The sequence below is a fragment of the Ambystoma mexicanum genome, chromosome 3p, assembly GCF_040938575.1.
Source record: "Ambystoma mexicanum isolate Mex_15411 chromosome 3p, UKY_AmexF1_1, whole genome shotgun sequence".
In the NCBI taxonomy this organism is placed as follows: Eukaryota; Metazoa; Chordata; class Amphibia; order Caudata; family Ambystomatidae; genus Ambystoma; species Ambystoma mexicanum.
Genome location: NC_090925.1, coordinates 344,934,415 through 344,959,470, shown reverse-complemented (window position 1 = coordinate 344,959,470; position 25,056 = coordinate 344,934,415). Strand labels below are relative to the sequence as shown.

The window sequence follows — 25,056 nt, the reverse complement described above, 5'->3', positions numbered from 1 at the left end:
AGGAACAGTATGGAATTGTATAAGGAACAAACTAACAGATGTTAAGCTTTATATATAGAGAGAGATGTAATATAATTGTGGAAGAAAGTAATGTTGCATTAAAATGTTCCAGTTGGAGTGAGTGGAAAATGATATTCAGTTCTTATCCTGTGTCATGCAATCACAGTTTAATGATCCTCTCTACTCCTCATTTGTGGGGTATCTCCCAAATGACTTTGTACATGAAGTTTCTGTTGACAAAAATATATAATTTTTGATGACCTGATTCTGTCATTCAGCAGCCCGATACTGTGAGAGAAACCAGAAGGTGTCTCACCCACTAGTCCCTGGGGATCTGTCATCCAGGCGGCCAGGACATGGCCATCCCTTTTGGATCTAGTTCCTGGGGGTGGACCAGTGCGGGAGGATCACCTGGGTGGGGGGGTCTTCGGGGAGTGGGACACCAGATGGTGAGACGTGGTATACCCTTCCCTGTAACACCTTTACCCCATTATACCAAGTAGGATATTTAGGAACTCTACCCCCCCTTTACAACACAAACACTTTTTCTCACAGACAGCCCGCTATGAGAGAAAACAGACTAACACCCGAGCCATATACCTGACATGTCCAATACAATGGTCAGGAAAGGTCAGGCAATTACTGACCATCACACACACCTGACTTCCATTAAGCTTACCCACATGGATAAAAGGTGGAGCACAAGAGCACACTCAGAGCAAGGCAAAGCACACAAGGAAACAGCAGTCCCAAGATGGCAGTTTAACGAGAGAAGAAAGACGGCCAAACAGAAGGCGATCGCAAGGAGGGAAGTTCCCTTGACCTTTTCGACAAGGAACCGTTGCTTTCATGAGCTCTCGAGATCGGAACGCGTAAAACCAGGAAAACAGGCTGAAGAATCCTGCATTATGTGTCGGAGATACCCAGGGCCTTCCACGTCAATAATCAAGGCTGGGAGAATCGCCAGCCGCCATGGTTCCGACGTTGGCTCCAAGAACAAAGCAGCATCAGTGAAATCAACACAGCCGGTGAGTTGGGGAGACCAATACAAGACCAGTCTGTGTTGAAGCCAAGATTGCAATCAGCAATATTGTATGGCGAGCGTTGGTATGAACATTGTTTGAAATACGTGTGATAAAAGACGCAAGTAAAGTAGAACTGCTGATGAGTGATTGAACTTTGAAACCAAGAAACAATACCTTTGACAGAGTGGTCTGGCACTGCATGTGTGCTCAATCAAAGGTTTCTGTAAGGTATCCAGCTGAAAAGTGAAAGAGTTATAGAGAATTGGGAATCAAAGTGGTCCTGCAACGGGTCATGCTGAATCCTGTGCACAGTCGAAAGTCTTTGATGTTGATACAGTAAAGAAAGTTTATGACAAAGTAGATAAAGTTGGTCTGAGCCCAGCAGAGGAAGATCAATTGAAAGCTTTGTGTTAAAGTGGGTCTGAGGCCGACGGAGGGAGACCCGGGGTGAATCGAAAATCACCAAAGAAGTTGTACACGAGAATCCTGAGGACATAGGAACTTTTGAATGTTTGTTTGTTGCATCAGGCCCTCTGAAAAAGAGACTTTAAATGGCAAAGAGACTTTGGCACTGAAGGCCCTGATGCTGAGGTTTCGAACTGCACCCTCATGCTAAAGAAGCCAGAGACTGTGCTGAGCTCGAGTGTGCCACCTTGTCCCATGCTAATAACGTGGCGAAGGGAAGTCAACGGCTTGAATATCCTGACATATCATTTCTTGAACACTTTTTTTTTGTGTACCATTGTTTCCCACACTATTTGTATTTAGAAGTAAGGATTGGCAATAGGTTTATTAGTTTAGGCCCTTCTATTTTGACAAGACACCACTAGGTCTGAGTTATTATTATTTGATGGTCGTATCTTGCTCATATCTTTAGATTTCTGATTAGATAGGCGTTTTTCAAAGCCCTGTTGAAGTTCCATAAACACCCTTGAACTGTGATCACTTGTATCTGTTTTACTGTTTGATACCATACCTTCCTTACAATACATACCGATTTGCCTATACATATTAGAGAGCCTTAATAAAAATTAACGACTCATACCTCTCTAGGTGGTTGCTTGGTAATGTTATGCTTTAATTTTATTTATTTATTTTGATATTCATAACGCGTACCGAACCCAGGGGAATCTGGGGGCTGATTATATTCAATCTGTAATGTTCTGGGGTCATATAGGATTGCCTTAACAGAAATACATGAGTATGTATCAATCGCTAGAATTAGAGTCTCTTAGGAGCTCCTGTTGCTCCATAACATAATTTGACAGCAGGAACCTTGTACGTTTGCACTCAGGTGTAGCCAGATCCCTGCCACCAAATTTTCATCATGTGCATGGCGGAGTGCAAATATGCATGCCAAAGGCAGAGTACAGGCGTGAACGCCACCTTTCGCCCTGCACTTTTGCACTCTAGTGTGCAAAGTGAGTAAACGCTGCCTGACATGCTCACATGGGGACAGCTGTGGGGGCAGCTTTTAATTTTACTTGTGAATTCTGCATGGCATGCGTGCATGATAAGCAGCACGCACAATTAAAATGAAACACTGCCTGACATGTCAGTTTGTCAGGCAGCGTTTAATTGTAATTGTACACACTGTCTGCCATGCGTGTAAGGGAGGCAGTGTGTACAATGGACCACTAATGGGTCATCCTGCTTTATGCTTGTGCATAAAGCAGGCGGAGCCCATAGGGATCTCCTGCATTTGCGCCGGCATGAAAATCCATGCCGGCGCAATGGAGCATTTGTATGGTGGAGAGGAATGCAAGTTGAGTTCCGCCCCTTTCTCCTCTGCACAAATGATTGAAAATGTGGCATGGTGTGACTTTCACGCCTTTCATTCACTTTACGCCACATTTGAAAATGAGGTCCTAAGTGATTACTTCATTATCGAAATGTGTTTTCCCATGAGTAAAGACTACAAATCTATATATTGATTGTGGATTCTAATTGTCTCACAAACACTTACTTATGATAGAACGGATGTCTTGCATCATGGCTGTGATAGTGAAAAAACACAGACTTGTGGTTGGACCCTCGGTTTGATGTGGCAGCTCTCCTTACCGAGCAGGGGCCCTGCTGAAAGACCCCAAGACCTGGACCAGCAGACCCCTGTTTGCCCTCCCCCCTCCCCCAACACCTGGCAGTCAGGTGTGCAATGCCTGCTTCATTAGAGCTAGGGGCCATTCACCGGGAAGGGACTCCACTGGACACCCCTAGGACAGTGGAATACACTATTTTTTATGTCGAGCCTCCCCTTCATTAAAAATATTGTTGCTGAGCTCCACTTCAGGAAAAATATTCTTGCCGCCCCCCCTTATATCATGTCTACTTATATTCTCTATTAAAAGCAGTCAACCTCCTCCCTTTTTGTGCTGCCCACTCTTCCTCTGAACATGCCTCGGTCCACCCTAGGGGGCCTGCCCCACAGTTTGAAGGCCACTGATCTAGGACCTGTTGTACCTCTTGATGTTGCCGTGGGGCAAGGCAGGTCCTGTGCTCAGAGAATGAGTGCTCGCCTGTTTGCTGCTCCAGCCTCCTCCCCTAGTGTCCACCCAGCCCCTTTCTACTGTTCTGTGCCGATCCGAGATGCCTGTGCACTCTCAAGCCTGTCTACTGAACTCTGCCAGGGTGTGCCATGTGTGCCCATGTCTGTCTTCTTCTATCTCTGCCTGCTGCTTCCTCCTGCTCTCCGTCTGTCATCTGTTTCTGTCACGTCTTTCCGGTCTGTGCGCTGTCTGCCTGTCTCTGACCGTCTATGCCGTCTCTGCCCTATCAGTGTCTGCCCAACTTCTCCGGTGTTATCTGTGAGCCTGGTCGCACAAGCTCTCCCTCCAATCCCCCTCCCCCCCAATCTGGATCTGCCTGGGTTGACACTGACCGCTCGTGTCGGTCTCCATGGCAACCAGTGCCTGGCCGGTAGGGAGATGAGCACCTGCTGGAGTGATGCGGTGGGAGGAACCATCAGACGTTCTGATGAACTGAAAAGTCGTCACTTACCACATTTTCATTACTATGAGCGCCCAGGTGCCACCATTTTTTTATTTTAAAAAAAAGGTCCTGAATTGTACCTTGCGAATGCGAACCGCTTTAATGTCGGTGCCCCGCCCGCACCTAATTGTTAGCCGGTTTAGGGGAGTTCGTGCGGATTTGCAAGGCTCTGATGGGCTTTTAAAATCAGGGTGAGGTTGTGAGGGACTGTGGAACGTGTGAGAGGGTCTAGGAGATTGCAAACGGTCTTGAAAGAGTGAGAGTGGCTCTGAGATGCTGTAGTAGACTGCAAGTGGCTGTGTGGTGCTCTGAGGGCTGTGGTGCACCATGAGTGTCTGAGATGCTAGTGTAGATGATGCGAGGACTGTGGTGCACTGTGAGTTGCTGTAATAGACTGTGAGCGGCTGTGTGAAGCTGTACGGGCTGTGGTGCACTGTGAGTTGCTGTAATAGACTGTGAGTGGCTGTGTGATGCTGTGCGCGCTGTGGTGCCCTGTGAGTTGCTGTAATAGACTGTGAGCGGCTGTGTGAAGCTGTAGGGGCTGTGGTGCACTGTGAGTTGCTGTAATAGACTGTGAGCGGCTGTGTGAAGCTGTACGGGCTGTGGTGCACTGTGAGTTGCTGTAATAGACCGTGAGTGGCTCTGTGATGCTGTGAGGGCTGTGGTGCACTGTGAGAGTGGCTTTGTGAAGCTGTGTGGGCTGTGGTACACTGTGAGTTGCTGTAATAGACTGTGAGCGGCTGTGTGATGCGGTGTGGGCTGTGGTGCACTGTGAGTTGCTGTAATAGACTGTGATGCACTGTGAGTTGCTGTAATAGACTGTGAGTGGCTGTGTGATGCTGGGAGGGACTGTGGTGCACTGTGAGTTGCTGTAATTGACTGCGAGCGGTTGTGTGATGCTGGGAGGGACTGTGGTGCACTGTGAGTTGCTGTAATAGACTGTGAGCAGCTGTGTGAAGCTGTACGGGCTGTGGTGCACTGTGAGTTGCTGTAATAGACCGTGAGTGGCTCTGGGATGCTGTGAGGGCTGTGGTGCACTGTGAGAGTGGCTTTGTGAAGCTGTGTGGGCTGTGGTACACTGTGAGTTGCTGTAATAGACTGTGAGCGGCTGTGTGATGCGGTGTGGGCTGTGGTGCACTATGAGTTGCTGTAATAGACTGTGATGGACTGTGAGTTGCTGTAATAGACTGTGAGCGGCTGTGTGATGCTGTGTGGGCTGTGGTGCACTGTGAGTTGCTGTAATAGACTGTGATGGACTGTGAGTTGCTGTAATAGACTGTGAGCGGCTGTGTGATGCGGTGTGGGCTGTTATGCACTGTGAGTAACTGTAATAGACTGTGAGTGGCTGTGTGGACTGTGGTGCACTGTGAGTTTCTGTAATAGACTGTGATGCTGTGCGGGCTGTGGTGCACTGTGAGTTGCTGTAATAGACTGTGAGCGGCTGTGTGAAGCTGTACGGGCTGTGGTGCACTGTGAGTTGCTGTAATAGACTGTGAGCGGCTGTGTGAAGCTGTGTGGACTGTGGTGCACTGTGAGTTGCTGTAATAGACTGTGATGCACTGTGAGTTGCTGTAATAGACTGTGAGCAGCTGTGTGATGCTGTGTGGGCTGTGGTGCACTGTGAGTTGCTGCAATAGACTGTGCATGCTGTGTGATGCGGTGTGGGCTGTGGTGCACTGTGAGTAGCTGTAATAGACTGTGAGCGGCTGTGTGAAGCTGTGAGGGCTGTGGTGTACTGTGAGTTGCTGTAATAGACTGTGAGCGGCTGTGTGATGCTGTGTGGGCTGTGGTGCACTGTGAGTTGCTGTAATAGACTGTGAGTGGATGTGGAAAGCTGTGCGTGCTGAGGTGCACTGTCAGTGTCTGTGAGTTGCTGTAATAGGCTGTGAGCGGCTGTGTGATGCTGTGTGGGCTGCGGGCTGTGGTGCACTGTGAGTTGCTGTAATAGACTGTGCACGGCTGTGTGATGCGGTGCGGGCTGTGGTGCACTGTGAGTAGCTGTAATAGACTGTGAACGGCTGTGTGGACTGTGGTGCCCTGTGAGTAGGTGTAATAGACTGTGAGCGGCTGTGTGGACTGTGGTGCACTGTGAGTTTCTGTAATAGACTGTGAGCGGGTGTGTGATGCTGTGCGGGCTGTGGTGCACTGTGAGTTGCTGTTATAGACTGTGAGCGACTGTGTGAAGCTGGGAGGGACTGTGGTGCACTGTGAATTGCTGTAATAGACTGTGAGCGGCTGTGTGATGCTGGGAGGGACTGTGGTGCACTGTGAGTTGCTGTAATAGATTGTGAGCGGCTGTGTGAAGCTGGGAGGGACTGTGGTGCACTGTGAGTTTCTGATATAGACTGAGCGGCTGTGTGATGCTGGGAGGGACTGTGGTGCACTGTGAGTTGCTGTAATAGACTGTGAGCGGTTGTGTGATGCTGGGAGGGACTGTGGTGCACTGTGAGTTGCTGTAATAGACTGTGAGTGGCTGTGTGATGGTGGGCGAGACTGTGGTCCACTGTTAGTTGCTGTAATAGACTGTGAGCGGCTGTGTGAAGTTGTGCGGGCTGTGGTGCACTGTGAGTTGCTGTAATAGACTGTGGGCAGCTGTGTGATGCTCAGAGGGAATGTGGGGCACTGTGAGTTGCTGTAACAGACTGTGCGGGGCTGTGTGATGCTGTGCAGGCTGTGGTGCACTGTGAGTTGCTGTAATAGACTGTGAGCGGCTGTGTGAAGCTGTGAGGGCTGTGGTACACTGTCAGTGTCTGTGAGTTGCTGTAATAGACTGTGAGAGGCTGTGTGATGCTGGGAGGGACTGTGGTGCACTGTGAGTTGCTGTAATAGACTGTGAGCGGCTGTGTGATGCTGTGTGGGCTGTGGTGCACTATGATTTGCTGTAATAGACTGTGAGCAGTTGTGTGATGCTGGGAGGGACTGTGGTGCACTGTGAGTTGCTGTAATAGACTGTGAGTGGCTGTGTGATGCTGTGCGGGCTGTGGTGCCCTGTGAGTTGCTGTAATAGACTGTGAGCGGCTGTGTGAAGCTGTGCAGACTGTGGTGCATTGTGAGTTGCTGTTATAGATTGTGAGCGGCTGTGTGAAGCTGTGCGGCCTTTGGTGCACTGTGAGTTGCTGTAACAGGCTGTGAGTGGCTGTGTGATGCTGTGCGGACTGTGGTGCACTGTGAGTTGCTGTTGTAGACTGGGGCGGCTGTGTGATGCTGTGCGGGCTGTGGTGCACTGTGAGTTGCTGTAATAGACTGTGAGCGACTGTGTGATGCTGGGAGGGACTGTTGTGCACTGTGAGTTGCTGTAATAGACTGTGAGCGGCTGTGTGATGCTCTGCGGGCTGTGGTGCACTGTGAGTTGCTGTAATAGACTGTGAGCAGCTGTGTGATGCTGGGAGGGCTGTGGTGCACTGTGAGTTTCTGTAATAGACTGTGGGCGGCTGTGTGATGCTGTGTGGGCTGTGGTGCGCTGTGTAATAGACTGTGAGCAGCTATGTGATGCTGGGAGGGACTGTGGTGCACTGTGAGTTGCTGTAACAAACTGTGAGCGGCTTTGTGAAGCTGGGAGGACTGTGGTGCACTGTGAGGTGCTGTAATAGACTGTGAGCGGCTGTGTGACGCTGTGCAGGCTGGGTTGCACTATGAGTTGCTGTAATAGACTGTGAGCGGCTGTGTGATGCTGGGAGGGACTGTGGTGCACTGTGACTTACTGTAATAGACTGTGAGCGGCTGTGTGATGCTGTGCGGGCTGTGGTGCACTATGAGTTGCTGTAATAGACTGTGAGCGGTTGTGTGATGCTGGGAGGGACTATGGTGCACTGTGAGTTGCTGTAACAGACTGTGAGTGGCTGTGTGATGCTGTGTGGGCTGTGGTGCCCTGTGAGTTGCTGCAATAGACTGTGAGCGGCTGTGTGAAGCTGTGCAGGCTTTGGTGCACTGTGAGTTGCTGTAACAGGCTGTGAGCGGCTGTGTGATGCTGTGCGGACTGTGGTGCACTGTGAGTTGCTGTAATAGACTGTGAGCGGCTATGTGATGCTGTGAGGGCTGTGGTGCACTGTGAGTTGCTGTAATAGACTGTGAGCGGCTGTGTGATGCTCTGCGGGCTGTGGTGCACTGTGAGTTTCTGTAATAGACTGTGGGCGGCTGTGTGATGCTGTGAGCAGCTATGTGATGCTGGGAGGGACTGTGGTGCACTGTGAGTTGCTGTAACAAACTGTGAGCGGCTTTGTGAAGCTGGGAGGGCTGTGGTACACTGTCAGTGTCTGTGAGTTGCTGTAATAGACTGTGAGAGGCTGTGTGATGCTGGGAGGGACTGTGGTGCACTGTGAGTTCCTGTAATAGACTGAGCGGCTGTGTGGGCTGTGGTGCACTGTAAATTGCTCTGATAGACTGTGAGCGGCTGTGTGATGCTGTGCGGGCTGTGGTGCACTGTGAGTTGCTGTAATAGACTGTGAGCGGCTGTGTGAAGCTGTGAGAGCTGTGGTGCACTGTGAATTGCTGCAATAGACTGTGAGCGGCTGTGTGATGTTGTGTGGACTGTGGTGCACTGTGAGTTACTGTAATAGACTGTGAATGGCTGTGTGGACTGTGGTGCCCTGTGAGTAGGTGTAATAGACTGTGAGCGGCTGTGTGGACTGTGGTGCACTATGAGTTTCTGTAGTAGACTGTGAGCGGCTGTGTGGGCTGTGGTGCACTGTAAATTGCTCTGATAGACTGTGAGCGGCTGTGTGATGCTGTGCGGGCTGTGGTGCACTGTGAGTTGCTGTAATAGACTGTGAGCGGCTGTGTGAAGCTGTGAGAGCTGTGGTGCACTGTGAATTGCTGCAATAGACTGTGAGCGGCTGTGTGATGCGGTGCGGGCTGTGGTGCACTTTTAGTAGCTGTAATAGACTGTGAATGGCTGTGTGGACTGTGGTGCCCTGTGAGTAGGTGTAATAGACTGTGAGCGGCTGTGTGGACTGTGGTGCACTATGAGTTTCTGTAGTAGACTGTGAGCGGCTGTGTGATGCTGTGAGGGTTGTGGTTCACTGTGAGTTGCTGTAATAGACTATGAGCGGCTGTGTGATGCTGTGCGGGCTGTGGTGCACTGTGAGTTTCTGTTATAGACTGTAAGCGGCTGTGTGAAGCTTCGCGGGCTGTGGTGCACTGTGAGTTGCTGTAATAGACTGTGAGCGGCTGTGTGAAACTGTGAGGGCTGTGGTGCACTGTGAGTTGCTGCAATAGACTGTGAGCGGCGGTGTGTGTGATGCTGGGAGGGACTGTGGTGCACTGTGAGTTGCTGTAATAGACTGTGAGCGGCTGTGTGATGCTGGGAGGGACTGTGGTGCACTGTGAGTTGCTGTAATTGACTGTGAGCGGTTGTGTGATGCTGGGAGGGACTGTGGTGCACTGTGAGTTGCTGTAATAGACTGTGAGTAGCTGTCTGATGCTGTGCGGGCTGTGGTGCACTGTGAGTTGCTGTAATAGACTGTGAGCGGCTGTGTGATGCTGGGAGGGACTGTGGTGCACCGTTAGTTGTTGTACTAGACTGTGAGTGGTTGTGTGATGCTGTGAGGGACTGTGATGCACTGTTAATTGTTGTACTAGACTGTGAGTGGCTGTGTGATGCTGGGAGGGACTGTGGTGCACTGTGAGTTACTGTAATAGACTGTGAGCGGCTGTGTGATGCTGTGCGGGCTGTGGTGCACTATGAGTTGCTGTAATAGACTGTGAGCGGTTGTGTGATGCTTGGAGGGACTGTGGTGCACTGTGAGTTGCTGTAATAGACTGTGAGCGGCTGTGTGATGCTGTGAGGGCTGTGGTGCACTGTGAGTTGCTCTAATAGACTGTGAGCGGCTGTGTGATGCTTGGAGGGACTGTGGTGCACTGTGAGTTGCTGTAATAGACAGTGAGCGGCTGTGTGTTGCTGGGAGGGACTGTGGTGCACTGTGAGTTGCTCTTATAGGCTGTGAGTGGCTGTGTGATGCTGTGCGGGCTGTGGTGCACTGTGAGTGTCTGTTACAGACTGTGAGCGGCTTTGTGAAGCTGTGCAGGCTGTGGTGCACTGTGAGTTGCTGTAATAGACTGTGAGCGGCTGTGTGAAACTGGGGGCTGTGGTGCACTGTGAGTTGCTGCAATAGACTGTGAGTGGCTGTGTGTCTGATGCTGGGAGGGACTGTGGTGCACTGTGAGTTGCTGTAATAGACTGTGAGCAGCTGTCTGATGCAGTGCGGGCTGTGGTGCACTGTGAGTTGCTGTAATAGACTGTGAGCAGCTGTGTGATGCTGGGAGGGACTGTGGTGCACTGTTCGTTGTTGTACTAGACTGTGAGTGGCTGTGTGATGCTGGGAGGGACTGTGATGCACTGTTAGTTGTTGTACTAAACTGTGAGCGGCTGTGTGATGCTGTGCGGGCTGTGGTGCACTGTGAGTTGCTGTAATAGACTGTGGGCGACTGTGTGATGCTGGGAGGGAATGTGGGGCACTGTGAGTTGTTGTAATAGACTGTGAGCGGCTGTGTGATGCTGGGAGGGACTGTGGTGCACTGTGAGTTGCTGTAATAGACTGAGTGGCTGTGTGATGCTGTGCGGGCTATGGTGCACTGTGAGTTGCTGTAATAGACTGTGAGCGGCTGTGTGAAGGTGGGAGGGACTGTGGTGCACTGTGAGTTTCTGTAATAGACTGTGAGCGGCAGTGTGATGCTGGGAGGGACTGTGGTGCACTGTGAGTTGCTGTAATAGACTGTGAGCGGCTGTGTGATGCTGGGAGGGACTGTGGTGCACTGTGAGTTGCTGTAATAGACTGTGAGCGGGAGGGACTATGGTGCACTGTGAGTTACTGTAATAGACTGTGAGCGGCTGTGAGCGGCTGTGTGAAGCTGTGAGAGCTGTGGTGCACTGTGAATTGCTGCAATAGACTGTGAGCGGCTGTGTGATGCTGTGTGGACTGTGGTGCACTGTGAGTTGCTGTAATAGACTGTGCGCGGCTGTGTGATGCGGTGCGGACTGTGGTGCTCTTTGAGTAGCTGTAATAGACTGTGAATGGCTGTGTGGACTGTGGTGCCCTGTGAGTAGGTGTAATAGACTGTGAGCGGCTGTGTGGACTGTGGTGCACTATGAGTTTCTGTAATAGACTGTGAGCGGCTGTGTGATGCTGTGAGGGCTGTGGTTCACTGTGAGTTGCTGTAATAGACTATGAGCGGCTGTGTGATGCTGTGCGGGCTGTGGTGCACTGTGAGTTTCTGTTATAGACTGTGAGCGGCTGTGTGAAGCTTTGCGGGCTGTGGTGCACTGTGAGTTGCCGTAATAGACTGTGAGCGGTTGTGTGAAACTGTGAGGGCTGTGGTGCACTGTGAGTTGCTGCAATAGACTGTGAGCGGCTGTGTGTGTGATGCTGGGAGGGACTGTGGTGCACTGTGAGTTGCTGTAATAGACTGTGAGCGGCTGTGTGATGCTGGGAGGGACTGTGGTGCACTGTGAGTTGCTGTAATTGACTGTGAGCGGTTGTGTGATGCTGGGAGGGACTGTGGTGCACTGTGAGTTGCTGTAATAGACTGTGAGTAGCTGTCTGATGCAGTGCGGGCTGTGGTGCACTGCGAGTTGCTGTAATAGACTGTGAGCGGCTGTGTGATGCTGGGAGGGACTGTGGTGCACCGTTAGTTGTTGTACTAGACTGTGAGTGGTTGTGTGATGCTGTGAGGGACTGTGATGCACTGTTAGTTGTTGTACTAGACTGTGAGTGGCTGTGTGAAGCTGTGCGGGCTGTGGTGCACTGTGAGTTGCTGTAATAGACTGTGGGTGGCTGTGTGATGCTGGGAGGGAATGTGGGGCACTGTGAGTTGCTGTAACAGACTGTGTGCGGCTGTTAGATGCTGTGCAGGCTGTGGTGCACTGTGAGTTGCTGTAATAGACTGTGAGCGGCCGTGTGATGCTGGGAGGGACTGTGGTGCACTGTGAGTTGCTGTTATAGACTGTGAGCGGCTGTGTGATGCTGGGAGGGACTGTGGTGCACTGTGAGTTACTGTAATAGACTGTGAGTGGCTGTGTGATGCTGTGCGGGCTGTGGTGCACTATGAGTTGCTGTAATAGACTGTGAGCGGTTATGTGATGCTGGGAGGGACTGTGGTGCACTGTGAGTTGCTGTAATAGACTGTGAGCGGCTGTGTGATGCTGTGAGGGCTGTGGTGCACTGTGAGTTGCTCTAATAGACTCTGAGCGGCTGTGTGATGCTGGGAGGGACTGTGGTGCACTGTGAATTGCTGTAATAGACTGTGAGCGGCTGTGTGTTGCTGGGAGGGACTATGGTGCACTGTGAGTTTCTGTTATAGGTTGTGAGTGGCTATGTGGGCTGTGGTGCACTGTGAGTTGCTGTTATAGACTGTGAGCGGCTTTGTGAAGCTGTGCGGGCTGTGGTGCGCTGTGAGTTGCTGTAAAAGACTGAGCGGCTGTGTGAAGCTGGGAGGACTGTGGTGCACTTTGAAGTGCTGTAATAGACTGTGAGCGGCTGTGTGATGCTGTGCGGGCTGTGGTGCACTGTGAGTTGCTGTAATAGACTGTGAGCGGCTGTGTGATGCTGGGAGGGACTGTGGTGCACTGTGAGTTCCTGTAATAGACTGAGCGGCTGTGCGGTCTGTGGTGCACTGTGAGTTGCTCTGATATACTGTGAGAGGCTGTGTGATGCCGTGCGGGCTGTGGTGCACCGTGAGCGGCTGTAATAGACTGTGAGCGGCTGTGTGAAGCTGTGAGGGCTGTGGTGCACTGTGTAATAGACTGTGAGCAGCTGTGTGATGCTGGGAGGGACTGTGGTGTACTGTGAGTTGCTGTTATAGACTGTGAGCGGCTGTGTGAAACTGTGCGGGCTGTGGTGCACTGTGAATTGCTGTAATAGACTGTGAGCGGCTGTGTGCTGCTGTGTGGACTGTGATGCACTGTGAGTTGCTGTGATAGACTGTAAGCGGCTGTTTGAAGCTGTGCGGGCTGTGGAGCACTGTGAGTTGCTGTAATAGACTGTGAGCGGCTGTGTGAAGCTGTGCAGGCTGTGGTGCACTGTGAGTTGCTGTAATAGACTGTGAGCGGCTGTGTGTTGCTCTGCAGTCTGTGGTGCACTGTGAGTTGCTGTAATAGACTGTAAGCGGCTGTGTGAAGCTGTGCGGGCTGTGGAGCACTGTGAGTTGCTGTAATAGACTGTGAGAGGAAGTGTGTTGCTTTGCAGCCTGTGGTGCACTGTGAGTTGCTGTAATAGACTGTGAGCGGCTGTGTGATGCTGTGAGGGCTGTGGTGCACTGTGAGTTGCTGTAATAGACTGTGAGCGGCTGTGTGATGCTGGGAGGGACTGTGGTGCACTGTGAGTTGCTGTTATAGACTGTGAGTGGCTATGTGGGCTGTGGTGCACTGTGAGTTGCTGTTATAGACTGTGAGCGGCTGTGTGAAGCTGTGCGAGCTGTGGTGCACTGTGAGTTGCTGTAAAAGGCTGTGAGCGGCTGTGTGAATCTGGGAGGACTGTGGTGCACTGTGAAGCGTTGTAATAGACTGTGAGCGGCTGTGTGATGCTGTGCGGGCTGTGGTGCACTGTGAGTTGCTGTAATAGACTGTGAGCGGCTGTGTGATGCTGGGAGGGACTGTGGTGCACTGTGAATTCCTGTAATAGACTGAGCGGCTGTGCGGGCTGTGGTGCACTGTGAGTTGCTCTAATAGACTGTGAGTGGCTGTGTGAAGCCGTGTGGGCTGCGGTGCACTGTGAGCAGCTGTAATAGACTGTGAGTGGCTGTGTGAAGCTGTGAGGGCTGTGGTGCACTGTGTAATAGACTGTGAGCAGCTGTGTGATGCTGGAAGGGACTGTGGTGCACTGTGAGTTTCTGTTATAGACTGTGAGCGGCTGTGTGAAGCTGTGGGGGCTGTGGTGCACTGTGAATTGCTGTAATAGATTGTGAGCGGCTGTGTGATGCTGTGTGGACTGTGGTGCACTGTGAGTTGCTGTGATAGACTGCAAGCGGCTGTGTGAAGCTGTGTGGGCTGTGGAGCACTGTGAGTTGCTGTAATAGACTGTGAGCGGCTGTGTGAAGCTGTGCGGGCTGTGGTGCACTGTGAGTTGCTGTAATAGACTGTGAGCCGCTGTGTGTTGCTCTGCAGTCTGTGGTGCACTGTGAGTTGCTGTAATAGACTGGGAGCGGCTGCTGTGGAGCACTGTGAGTTGCTGTGATAGACTGTGAGAGGAAGTGTGTTGCTTTGCAGTCTGTGGTGCACTGTGAGTTGCTGTAATAGACTGTGAGCGGCTCTGTAATAGACTGTGAGCGGCTGTGTGATGCTGGGAGGGACTGGGAGCTGCATCTTTTCCAGGCCCTGGCAGGCATGAGTCATCCTGCCTCGGGATTGTACACCAAGTGGGGAGGTTGGAGCAGCAAACAGGCGAGCGCTCTCCTTCTCCGAGCACAGGACCTGCCTTGGCACACAGCCAGATCAAGAGGCACGGGCCCTAGGGGCCTCCAGCGGGGCCACTGCCAGGTGAGGGGGCAGCCCGAGCTCTAAGGAAGCCGGCATTGCACACCTGACTCGAGGGGGGTCGCTCGTGATGCCCCTGCCAGGTGAGGGAGCAGCCGAGGGTCTGCTGGTCCAGGCCTTGTGTTCCTACAGCGGGGCCCTCGCCAGGTAAGGAATGCAACCTCGTCTCTGCCACGTCACGTTTTGTGGTCCAACCGCAGGTCTGCTGCCTGGTGGGTGGGGGCCACCCACTGGGAGGCTGGACCAGGCCTTGGGGCCATCAGCCATGCACCTGCCAGGTAAGGTAACAAACAACAGGGCTAATGGGCCCGTCCTTACGGGCCTTCAGCAGAGCCCTGCCAGGCGAGGAGCAACTGAAGGTCTGCTGGACTCGGACGTCAAGGCAATCAGTTGGGCCCCTGCCAGGTAAAAAGGGAAGCCACAGGGCTGCTTTACTCGGATATGGGGGCCACCAGCTGAACCCCTGACTCGGGCATGGGGGCCATCTGCGGGGCCCCTGACAGGTAAGGAGAAAAGCCACAGGTCTGCTGGGCTCAGACATGGGGGGCCACCAGCTGAACCCCTGACTCGGACATGGGCGCCATCTGCGGGGCCCCTGGCAGGTAAGGACAGCGGCCACAGGTCTGCTGGACTCTGACATGGGGGCCACCAGCTGTACCCCTGCCAGGTAAGGCGAGCAGCCACCGGTCTTCTGGACTCGTACATGGGGGCCACCAGCTGGACCTCACCCAGGTAAGGAGGCAGCTAGGGGTCTGCGGGACACGAGCATGGGATAGGGGGACCAGACGTCCCGGCTTGCCAGCACTGTCCCGGAAATTGGAGCTCTGTCCCCCTTTCTCAAGACTGTGTTCCCATTGGAAACCACGGTGGTCCCAGTTTTTTGTAGTAGGTCTTCATATCTGGCAGGCAGGAATGCACAATCTCGCACAGAAGAAATGCTGCATTTTACAACTTAAGATAGTGTTCGTTTGTGATAAATTAGTGACACATTAATTATAACACGTGTTTATTGGAACAGCAACACTTAAACCCCCTTCTCCTCCAACCGTTACTGAAGTGTAGTGCCTTGACAGCCAATTTCAACAGTTAGTCCTACTTTTGTGTTAGTTGCCCTGTCCCGTTTTTTACTTTTTAAATCTGGTCCTCCTGGCATGCGGGCCCCAGCTGGACCCCTGCCAGGTAAGGAGAGCAGCCACAGGTCATCTGGGCTCAGTCTTGGAGGCCAGCAGCGGCCCCGTGTCAGACAGGGCTGTCACAACGTGTGGTGAGGCCCGGGGCAAAACGTTTGGTGAGGCCCCCTTATAATTATTTGCACTGGGCCAGCGTTGCCGCCGCAAACAGGAGACACAACAAATCTCCCATTGAGTTTGTGTGGAGGAACCCAAATATGGTTCATTATTATGACAGCAAATCAACTACAGCTAAATTATGTTTCTGTACTGAAGACAAGTTCACTCCAGAATAACAATTTTGCCATATGCATATATATAGGATGACATGACGGTGGGTGGTGCGTGACGCCAGCTTTAGGGAGGAGCGCGCTGCCCCTTTCTGCGCATTAAAACAGACATCATACACTGTGACAGGTAGATGATGTTCAGTGGCAGCTGATTAATTTTTTAACTGGAGAAGCTTAAATGTTTGCACCAATTATGTGGGACTGACAGAGCACAGTGAGGCAGCCCAAACAAAACAAGGGGTGCTTGAGAAGGTTTCCCGCCCCCCAAATTGTTTTGAAACAAATTCAAAAGGTGCATTTTACAGCACTTTCTTTAAAAATTAGGGTAAAAAGCCATAGAGTTTGCAATTGGTTTTGTATGGTAGCACATGGACAAACCCAATAGATGCACAAACCGTGCACAGGAGCATTTTCCATTGCATTTCATGCCACCTTTGCCCACAACATATGCCAGTTTGAAAACATATTCATGCTGGCTGTTTCCAAACATGTCCATGCAGCCTGCATCAATATATTTTAAATAGTTATTTATTTATTTGGCATTTGTAAAGCGCGCCAAACCCAAAGGCATCTAGGCCAGTATTACCATATAAGGACTCACAACCAGCAACAACAAAAAAACATGCCATAGAACATATATACAGACCATCTGTGCACCATAGGTGTTATTGCTGTCTAGACTGGCCAATATTCAATGTAGGCCAGTCTAGCCACCTGATAACTCTTATGTTTTCTTTACCTAGGCCTGGCTGAAGATGAGCTGGGGCCCATTTCAACATGGAAGTTGGGGGCCCCCCATTGCTTTTAGGAAACTGTCACCAACTGTTTTCCTTTTTCTCCATTCACACAGAGAATCAAAGGGTGGTTGTAAGGAGTCATAACATCAATTACACCCTCAAGTAATGTCGCACAGTAATGTAGAGAGGCTGTACACAAGAGATTAAAGAAGAAACAGCTAATGGTTGCATTTAACCTTGCAGGAACGCTTATAGCCTTGATGCTAGATCTCTATTCCTTGTGATTTCCAATCAGCAGTATCCTCCAAAAGTAGTTTAAACTGTTTTCCCTTTCTTTTCTTGTTTCTAATTTGTCTGATTTTTCATTTATTTGTCTCTATTAAGATTGATAGTATGTTGCACATGAGAATGTAAGTGTTTTGCACAGTCTCTATGAGTTTTTAGACACTATAGAAAATATGTGTAAGACCAATTTGGAGGTCTTTTTAGTTTTGTAAGAAATGTATTAAAATAAATGAAAATGTTAAACTGACAGGGGGGTGTTCTCAACAATCTTATAGTTAATTAGATTGTCATCGTTCTGACCAGTATAGCCTCAGGGACATAAAGGAAGGGGTAGTCGACCTGTTCTTTGTCCCTTTTTCGAATATTTCTCCCTTTTGAAAGTGCCATCCCCCCGATAACAAAAAATAGGGAGTACCCAATTCTAAGCACCAATATTCAATGTAGGCCAGTCTAGCCACCTGATAACACTTATGTTTTCTTTACCTAGGCCTGGCTGAAGATGAGCTGGAGCCCTTTTCAACATGGCAGTTGGGGGCACTCCATTGCTTAGAGCCCAAAACAGTCTGAGGCAACCGTTGGGTGCATACATTATAATGGAGACAAAGAAAAACAGCCAGGAGTTAATAGCTGCTGATTATCACAAAACGGCCAGCCAGCAGGGAGCTGAAACACTAAATGCCCACTGAAAATCTTTAAATCCCCCTTTGTCAGAAGTTGGGTGATGTGGGGGAACCAGTGTTAAAAGGCAATGTGGTGATAACACTTCTGTATACCTCAAAGAAGTGACCGCTGAAAGGGCTCCAGCAAATGCAGCTGAAAGATAAGCATTTCAAAGCGCTAATTTTAATCCCCAGAACAAAAGGAATATAGAAAGGAATATATTGCCATGTTACAAAACTGCTGACTAGCAACATGGGGGCATTTGCTAGGGTCCCCCAAAGCCATTTTCAACTGAAAGAGCTGAAAGGCCCTGGCAAGACAGCCAGCTAGCAGGGAGCTGAAACACTAAATGGCCACTGAAAATCTTGAAATCCTCCTTTGTCAGCTAGTGGGTGATGAGGAGGAACTGGTGTCAAAAGGCAACAAGGTGATAACACCTACATGTACCCCAGGGAACTGAAGGCCGGAAGGGCTCCATCAATTGCAGCTTTTAAGGCAAGCATGTCAAAGCCCTGGAATGAAAGGAATATTATGCTGTGTTACAAGACTGATGACTGATGACTGGCAACATAGGGGCATTTGCAGTGGTCCCTCGAAGCCCCTTTCAACTGAAAAGTCTGAAAGGCCCTGACGCTGCATTTTCTTTTGACATCTGAGTTAGTAGCATGGACGTAACACAACATAGACTGAAGAACAAAGACGTTTGCTATGCTCATAACACGTATGTGAAAATATTAATGGAGACATTAACCGAGAGTAGCAGAACATGTCAAATGGATAGAAAATAGCAATTGTCTCAGGTTCCACAAGGCTTTTGGAGAAAAATGTCCAAGCACAACTAGGAATGCCTAGAAGTGAGCCTTCTAAGCTCTGAGTGGTGGTTTTCAGCTGGCATTGGAGCATCTGTGCATGTGGCGGATCCACACAATTGTACACATTGTGAGAAAAGTGAATCTAATGATCTTACAGTCGATAAGCTGACAGAGGTGTTAAACGAGAGAAAAATCTAGTACATATCAATCCAATGTATTCCAAAAACAGAAGGCAGCATTGGCGTTATTATAGCTCTCAACTCGCACGCTTTTGAAGGGTGTCACCCTCCTTACAATCAGCTGCCTCACCTGCCAAGCCCCCTATACGCCCTTTCACCTCATTGGGCTCTCACCCCGTCCAAAAGAAGGAAATCTGGGGTTTTCACCCACCTTGGTAAGGTTGAGAGCTATGTAACTATCAGCTGGAAGTTTGGGACAACGAGTATGCATATCTAGCTTTGTGTTGCATTCTGGGACTTATAGTTTACCCGCTGACGGTGAGGATCTCACACACACACACACGTTGTCATTGATTCACCTAGGTCTCAAGTCGAGGGTACACGCGGGTGGACGGAGTCCACCCACTTTTTTCCCGAGGGTGGACTCAATCCCCCCCAGCTAAAATGAGAAACATTGAATGTCCTCTTTGAATTTATGTCATCAGGTTTGTAGGCCGGACACTTCACAACTGCACTACATAACCTGATGAAAAATAACAAACAACTAAAGGTGAAATGTCCCATTTCAGTGCTGCAAACTCCAGGGAAAACATTTGTATTGGTTTTGGAGTTCAAAACGTGCACACCTTTTAACATTTTCAAAAACACTATTAGATGAAAATATCCTCTCTTGGTTTTGTGTGTGTGTTGATTTTGTGAAAGGCAAATGCCATTCGTCCGGTGCAATGTGGGTGGTTGTGCCAAGACAATTTTATGAAATGTGCATATTTCACGTTCATATGTTAATTTCTGGCAACGTCACATTCCATTGCGTTTGTTTATTAGTCCCCCCACTTTAATTTTTAGGACTTGACCCTTGGATTCACCAAATTCGGATACCTTACCTGCTGCTGCAGCACGTCTTGTCTATAGGCCCCTGCACGCACTGCTGTGATCATCCAAGGACCCTGCACCAGCCTCAATGTAATCCAACACAAGTTCTGGCACGCGCTGGAGTCCAGGCACTGAAGTCATTTTACTTAACTACTTCATCTCCGACTCCAACGCCTGCGTCCTCTGCAAATGTAGGGTTAACAATCCACGTGAAATCATGCTGGGCCCGGCGCAGGCAAACTGTTACATTGTACAGTGCCGCCGGCGCCACCTGCCCAGAGCTCACAATATCCCCTGTGAGCCATGGGCCGCCTCGCCCTCCATGCTGTGTGTTGCTTTTTACTTTTCTTTTTCAACCTTAATGACAGCTCGCACAACGAAATACCATACAGGCAGCTGCAAGGGCCCCCCCTGAGTGCGAGGCCTGTGGCAGTTTGCCCACCCTGCACCCCCCTCGTGACGGCCCGGCTGTCAGACGAGAAGCATAGGCAGAGTTCAGGTGCACGCCTCAGGCATCAGCCTCTCACAGACATTAAGGCCCATAGCCACAGGGAACGGGCAATGGGGAGTGAACAGTGTAGCAGTTGAGGTCAGTGGCGTCGCTAGGGGGCCTGGGGGAGATCTAGGGGCCCCTCCTCTGAAATTCTGGGCCCCCCCTTGGGCCCCGCACACATCAGCTGGGCTACTCACTCTGCACTGTCTGCAGTGCTGTGTCCGCCCGCACGGCATGGCACACACACAGGGCTGAAATCAACAATGAAGAGCCGTTAAGTTCCCCTGCAGCCAAGACCAGCCCCTCCAACAGGGGTGGACTTGGAACCAAAAGAGGCCCTGGAAATTATTTTCAAAGTGACCCCATATTACATGTAAGAAAATGTGTAAATAAAATAGGTTACCACACAAAAGAGGCCCACGGTGCAGAGGCCTACCGGGAAATCTCCAGAGCTCCCTTTAGGCCAGTCCACCCCTGCCCTCCAATCAGAATGTAACACACAAAGCTGGGAATGATGGGTCATTAGTGACTTAATGGTTTGGTGCCTACATTCTGATGCAAGGGGGGGTGCAGTGAGGTGTGGTAGTTGGTGTGCACAAAAGGTCCTCTGCAGGAGTGCTTCTGACGTCACACATTGCCTTTTTATAGGCGGCCCCCCTACTTTTGTCTGTGGCCGCCCCTGGGCCCCCCTACATTTGATTCCTGGCAGCGCCACTGGTTGAGGTGCGAATGGGAATAGCCACAACGCAGGTGCATTGGGGTCCTCCCACGCAGGACGTGGAGGGCGAGAAGATGTCTGCCCGTCCGGCGCCTCTCCCCTCTCAACAGGGGGAGCTCTTCCAGGGCTGGGCGCTTTTGTAAGCCCTGTCAAGCCTTGTAGCAGTTTGGCTACCAGACAGACACACAGAGCATGCAGGACCAAAGCAGCACTGGGGCTGGGGCTGGACAGGGTTGGCGCGCCAGCCTCCTAGGAAAGGCGGAGTTTGAGTCCAGGGCTCCTAGCAGAATGATACAGGGTCGCCGGAACACAATGTCATGCCGGGTGGTGGAGGGAGCAGACCCCATCGTTGTTAAGCGGGCACCTGTGTCGCTGCACGCCTGGATGTGGTGACTCATTTCAACATGATGGTTGCCCCTGCTGCTTAGAGCGAAAAACGGCCTGATGCACCCATGGAGTGCATACATCATAATGGAAACAAAAAAATACAGCCAGGGTTAATAGCCTCCGATTATCACCCCCCTCACCCCAGGCCCCTTTCAAATGAAAAAGTTGATAGGCCTCGACGCCTCCCATCCTGTCCCTGTGTCTCTGGATGTATTGCTGTGGAGTGTAATTTATGTTTGTTGGCTGGATGTTTGGCACAGTCATTTTATTAATTATTGGACTATAATGTGTGTACTAATTTTTGGGGTGATGGCTAGAAAGATGCTTTGTGCATGTATTTTTGATGGGGATTAATTAATTAATCTTTTATAACGCGCTTAATACCGGAGACCAGTCTCTTAGCATGGGACCGGGGTTCGAACCTGTGTTGCTCTGTGTTGTCTTGCTTCCAAGAAAAATGCATTGCCCCTGAGCTATCCTACCGACGAGGACAATGATGCACTGCTCTAATGGTGCTAAAGCTGTGTGCAAGGGGTGGGCGCGAGCCAGCGTTGGGTGCAAGGCCAAAGGAATGACAAAAAGTGGCAGAAGACTGCTTTGTGAGATTTGTGCAAATATTTGGGCCGGGCATAAGACAGTTCTGATGCGTGCAAGGTGTGTTGGCATTGGGACTGTTGGTCAGGCGGTGGGTATGGTTTAGTGATGTAATGTAAATGTGTTGGATGGTGTTGTGGGTGTGTGTTGGGCTGGTGTAGGCTAGTGCAGGGATGTGTTGGAGATGGTCTCGTGACTTGTTCAGGGTCGTGCAGAGATGTGTTGGCGATGGTATGCAGATGGTCCCCGTGTGTTTTGGGATGGTGTACGCATGTGCAGTGATGTTTTGGGTATGGTGTACCAATGTTTTCACAATGGCTTGTGGGAGTGTTGGCGATGGTGTAATGGTGTATGGGTGTCCTGGTTTGTATTGGAGTTGGTGTGCAGGTGTGTTGGGATGGGTTCATAATGTGGCAGGTGTGCTGTGAAGGTATAATAGCGAATAGTGTAAACTTGCCTTTGGGATTGTGTGCAGTTTCTTTGCAGATTATGCATGGCTGGGCTGTGAACAGTGAATGTATGTGTTGAGGAATTATTCATGGATGTGTTTTGTATGGTGCTGGAGTGTGTTAGGAATGCGGTGGGGATGTGTTGTGGGTGGTCCGAGGATGTGCTGAGTACTGCCTAGGTATGTGTTGGGCTGGTGTACTGATGGTGTTGGGATGGTGCAGGGATGTGTTAGCAATCGTTTTAACGTGTGCTGGGGATGGGTAAGTGACATATTGGGGTTGTTGTAGGTATTTTTTGGAGGGGTGTTGGAATGTGGTGAGGATGGTGTAGTAATGTCTTGGTGTTCTGTCCTTGTGATGGTTAAACAAACATTTGGGGTTGGTAAATGCATATTTTTGTGCAGTGTGGGATGCCTTGGGCGTTTATTTATTTTTTATTTTATTGTTCATTTAGAGCACACTTAATACCAGCGAGTGGTTTCTAAACGCAGGGATTGGGATTCAAACCTGTGTTGCGCCGCGTTGACGCGCTGCCCCTGAGCCATCCTTCTTGGTGTAAGGATGTGTTGGGGATTGTGAAAATATATTTTTGGGATAGTTTAGGATCGTTTTGAGAATGGTGGAACATGGTGTGTCAGGCATGGTTTAAGGGTATACAGATGTTTGGGAAGGAGTTAGTGATATGCCTGGGATTGCAAGCAATGTCTTGCTGGTGGCATATAGATGTATTGGAGATGGTGTCATTGTGTTTCGAGAATGCGTACAAGATTTGACGGGGTGGTGTGAGTATCTGGCAGGAGAGATGTAGGCCCATGTCGAATTGGTGTTATGGTGCAGATGGTGTTTGTGGTTGTGTGGGCATCCACCCTGCCTCTGCACAGTAATCCACTATTGTGATCATTTTTCAGTTAAATTAACATTTTATGGTTTCATACCTGCCAGGGCCTCGGAAGCAACAGTACACTCAACATACGCAGGACTGGGCACAGCATCTTTATTTACACAGTAGTGAAGCTTCCCAGAGTTCCTATGGGAATTCAAGGGAATGGTGGGCCAGGGTGACCTACTGGGCAGAGTTGTGGCAACAGTGAGCAAGAGGGATGGAATACTCCTGCTATGGGGGAGTCAAGTCCACAATCACTCCACTGATTCTGGCGCTTCCTACCAAGAATCCTCACTCTTGTCTTGGTTGTCAGCCTGACCCGTTTGATTAGGCCCCTGGGGATATAGTTTGGAACAGTCCCAGACCTTTACATTCTCAGGGTGTTCACTTACAGCAGGTTTAGGCTTTCAAAGTCTAAGGGTGTGAACTTACAGCAGGTTTGGGCTTTCACAGTCTCTGGGTGTGCGCTTACAGCAGGTTTAGGCTTTCACAGTCTCGGGGTGTGAGCTTACAGCAGGTTTAGGGTTTCACAGTCTCGGGGTGTGAGCTTACAGCAGGTTTAGGCTTTCACAGTCTCGGGGTGTGCGCTTACAGCAGGTTTAGGCTTTCACAGTCTCAGGGTGTGAGTTTACAGCAGGTTTAGGCTTTCACAGACTCAGGGTGTGAGCTTACAGCAGGTTTAGGCTTTCACAGTCTCAGGGTGTGAGCTTACAGCAGGTTTAGGCTTTCACAGTCTCAGGGTCCAGGTTCTTGTTTTCTCAGGCTCTTTGTCAACTGCCAGGCACTGATCTGTAGCCCCAGCAGGCCGGGAATTCTCATTCTCTCTCAGGGTCTGGCTGCTGGCTGGCTCTGGGACATAACCCCCTGCAGGCCAGGAATTCGCCTTCTCTCTCAGGTTCGGCTGCTGCCAGGCTCTGGGGGTATCAGGTAATATTATCCCCATCAATAATATCACCATATTTATGGTCGTGGGGTAAGACCATAGGCAATATTATTAGTGGGGATAATTTATGGGGTTATTGGGACTGGGTGTTGCAGGGGTGTCTCCCGCTCCATTAAAAGACTTATGTGGGATGCGCGGCTGTCCCCCACAGGTTCCATGGCTTAATATTGCAGCAAAAATATGGCGATATTCTTGTATGGCGATATTCTTGCGGGGATATTAACACATGGAACCGCTCTGGGATATAACCCCCAGCAGGCTAGACGTTCTTCTCTCTCAGGATCTGGCTGCTGCCAGGCTCTGGGGTATAACCCCCTGCAGGCCACGGAATTCTCTTTCTCCCTCAGGCTCTGGCTGCTGCCAGGCTCTGGGGTATAACCGCCAGCAGGCTAGAAGTTCTTCTCCCTCAGGCTTTGGCTGCTACAAGGCTCTGGGATATAACCCCCACCAGGCCAGGAATTATCCTTCTCTCTCAGGCTCCAGCTGCATGTAGGCTCTGGGATATAACCCCCAGCCGGCCAGGAATTATCCTTCTCTCTCAGGCTCCAGCTGCATGTAGGCTCTGGGATATAACCCCCAGCCGGCCAGGAATTATCCTTCTCTCTCAGGCTCCAGCTGCATGTAGGCTCTGGGATATAACCCCCAGCCGGCCAGGAATTATCCTTCTCTCTCAGGCTCCAGCTGCATGTAGGCTCTGGGATATAACCCCCAGCCGGCCAGGAATTATCCTTCTCTCTCAGGCTCCAGCTGCATGTAGGCTCTGGGATATAACCCCCAGCCGGCCAGGAATTAGCCTTCTCTCTCAGGCTCCAGCTGCATGTAGGCTCTGGGATATAACCCCCAGCCGGCCAGGAATTAGCCTTCTCCCTCAGGCTCAGCTGCTGCCAGGCTCTAGGGTTATCAGGTGATATTATCTACACCAATAATATCACCATATTTAGGGTTGTGGGGTAAGACAATAGGCAATATTATTAGTGGGGATAATTTATGGGGTTATTGGGACCGGGGATTCCAGGGGTGTCTCCCGCTCCATTAAAAGAATTATGGGGGATGCGGGGGTGTCCCCCACAGGTTCCATAGTTTATATTGCCACAAAAATATGGCGA

General features: G+C 50.5%; 1 protein-coding gene and 1 long non-coding RNA gene across 2 annotated transcripts in view; one reads left to right on the top strand and one right to left on the bottom strand.

Annotated features, from left to right (window-relative positions):
* LOC138580424 (uncharacterized) overlaps positions 1–25,056 on the bottom strand; it is a 273,817-nt gene that overhangs the window by 192,217 nt on the left and 56,544 nt on the right. The window lies entirely within an intron of this gene.
* Positions 14,292–25,056, top strand: part of NRSN2 (neurensin 2) — a 135,282-nt gene continuing 124,517 nt past the window's right edge. Inside the window, exon 1 of the mRNA XM_069650959.1 lies at positions 14,292–14,481. The gene's annotated coding sequence lies outside the window, so the exon portion shown is untranslated. The remainder of the gene's footprint in view (positions 14,482–25,056) is intronic.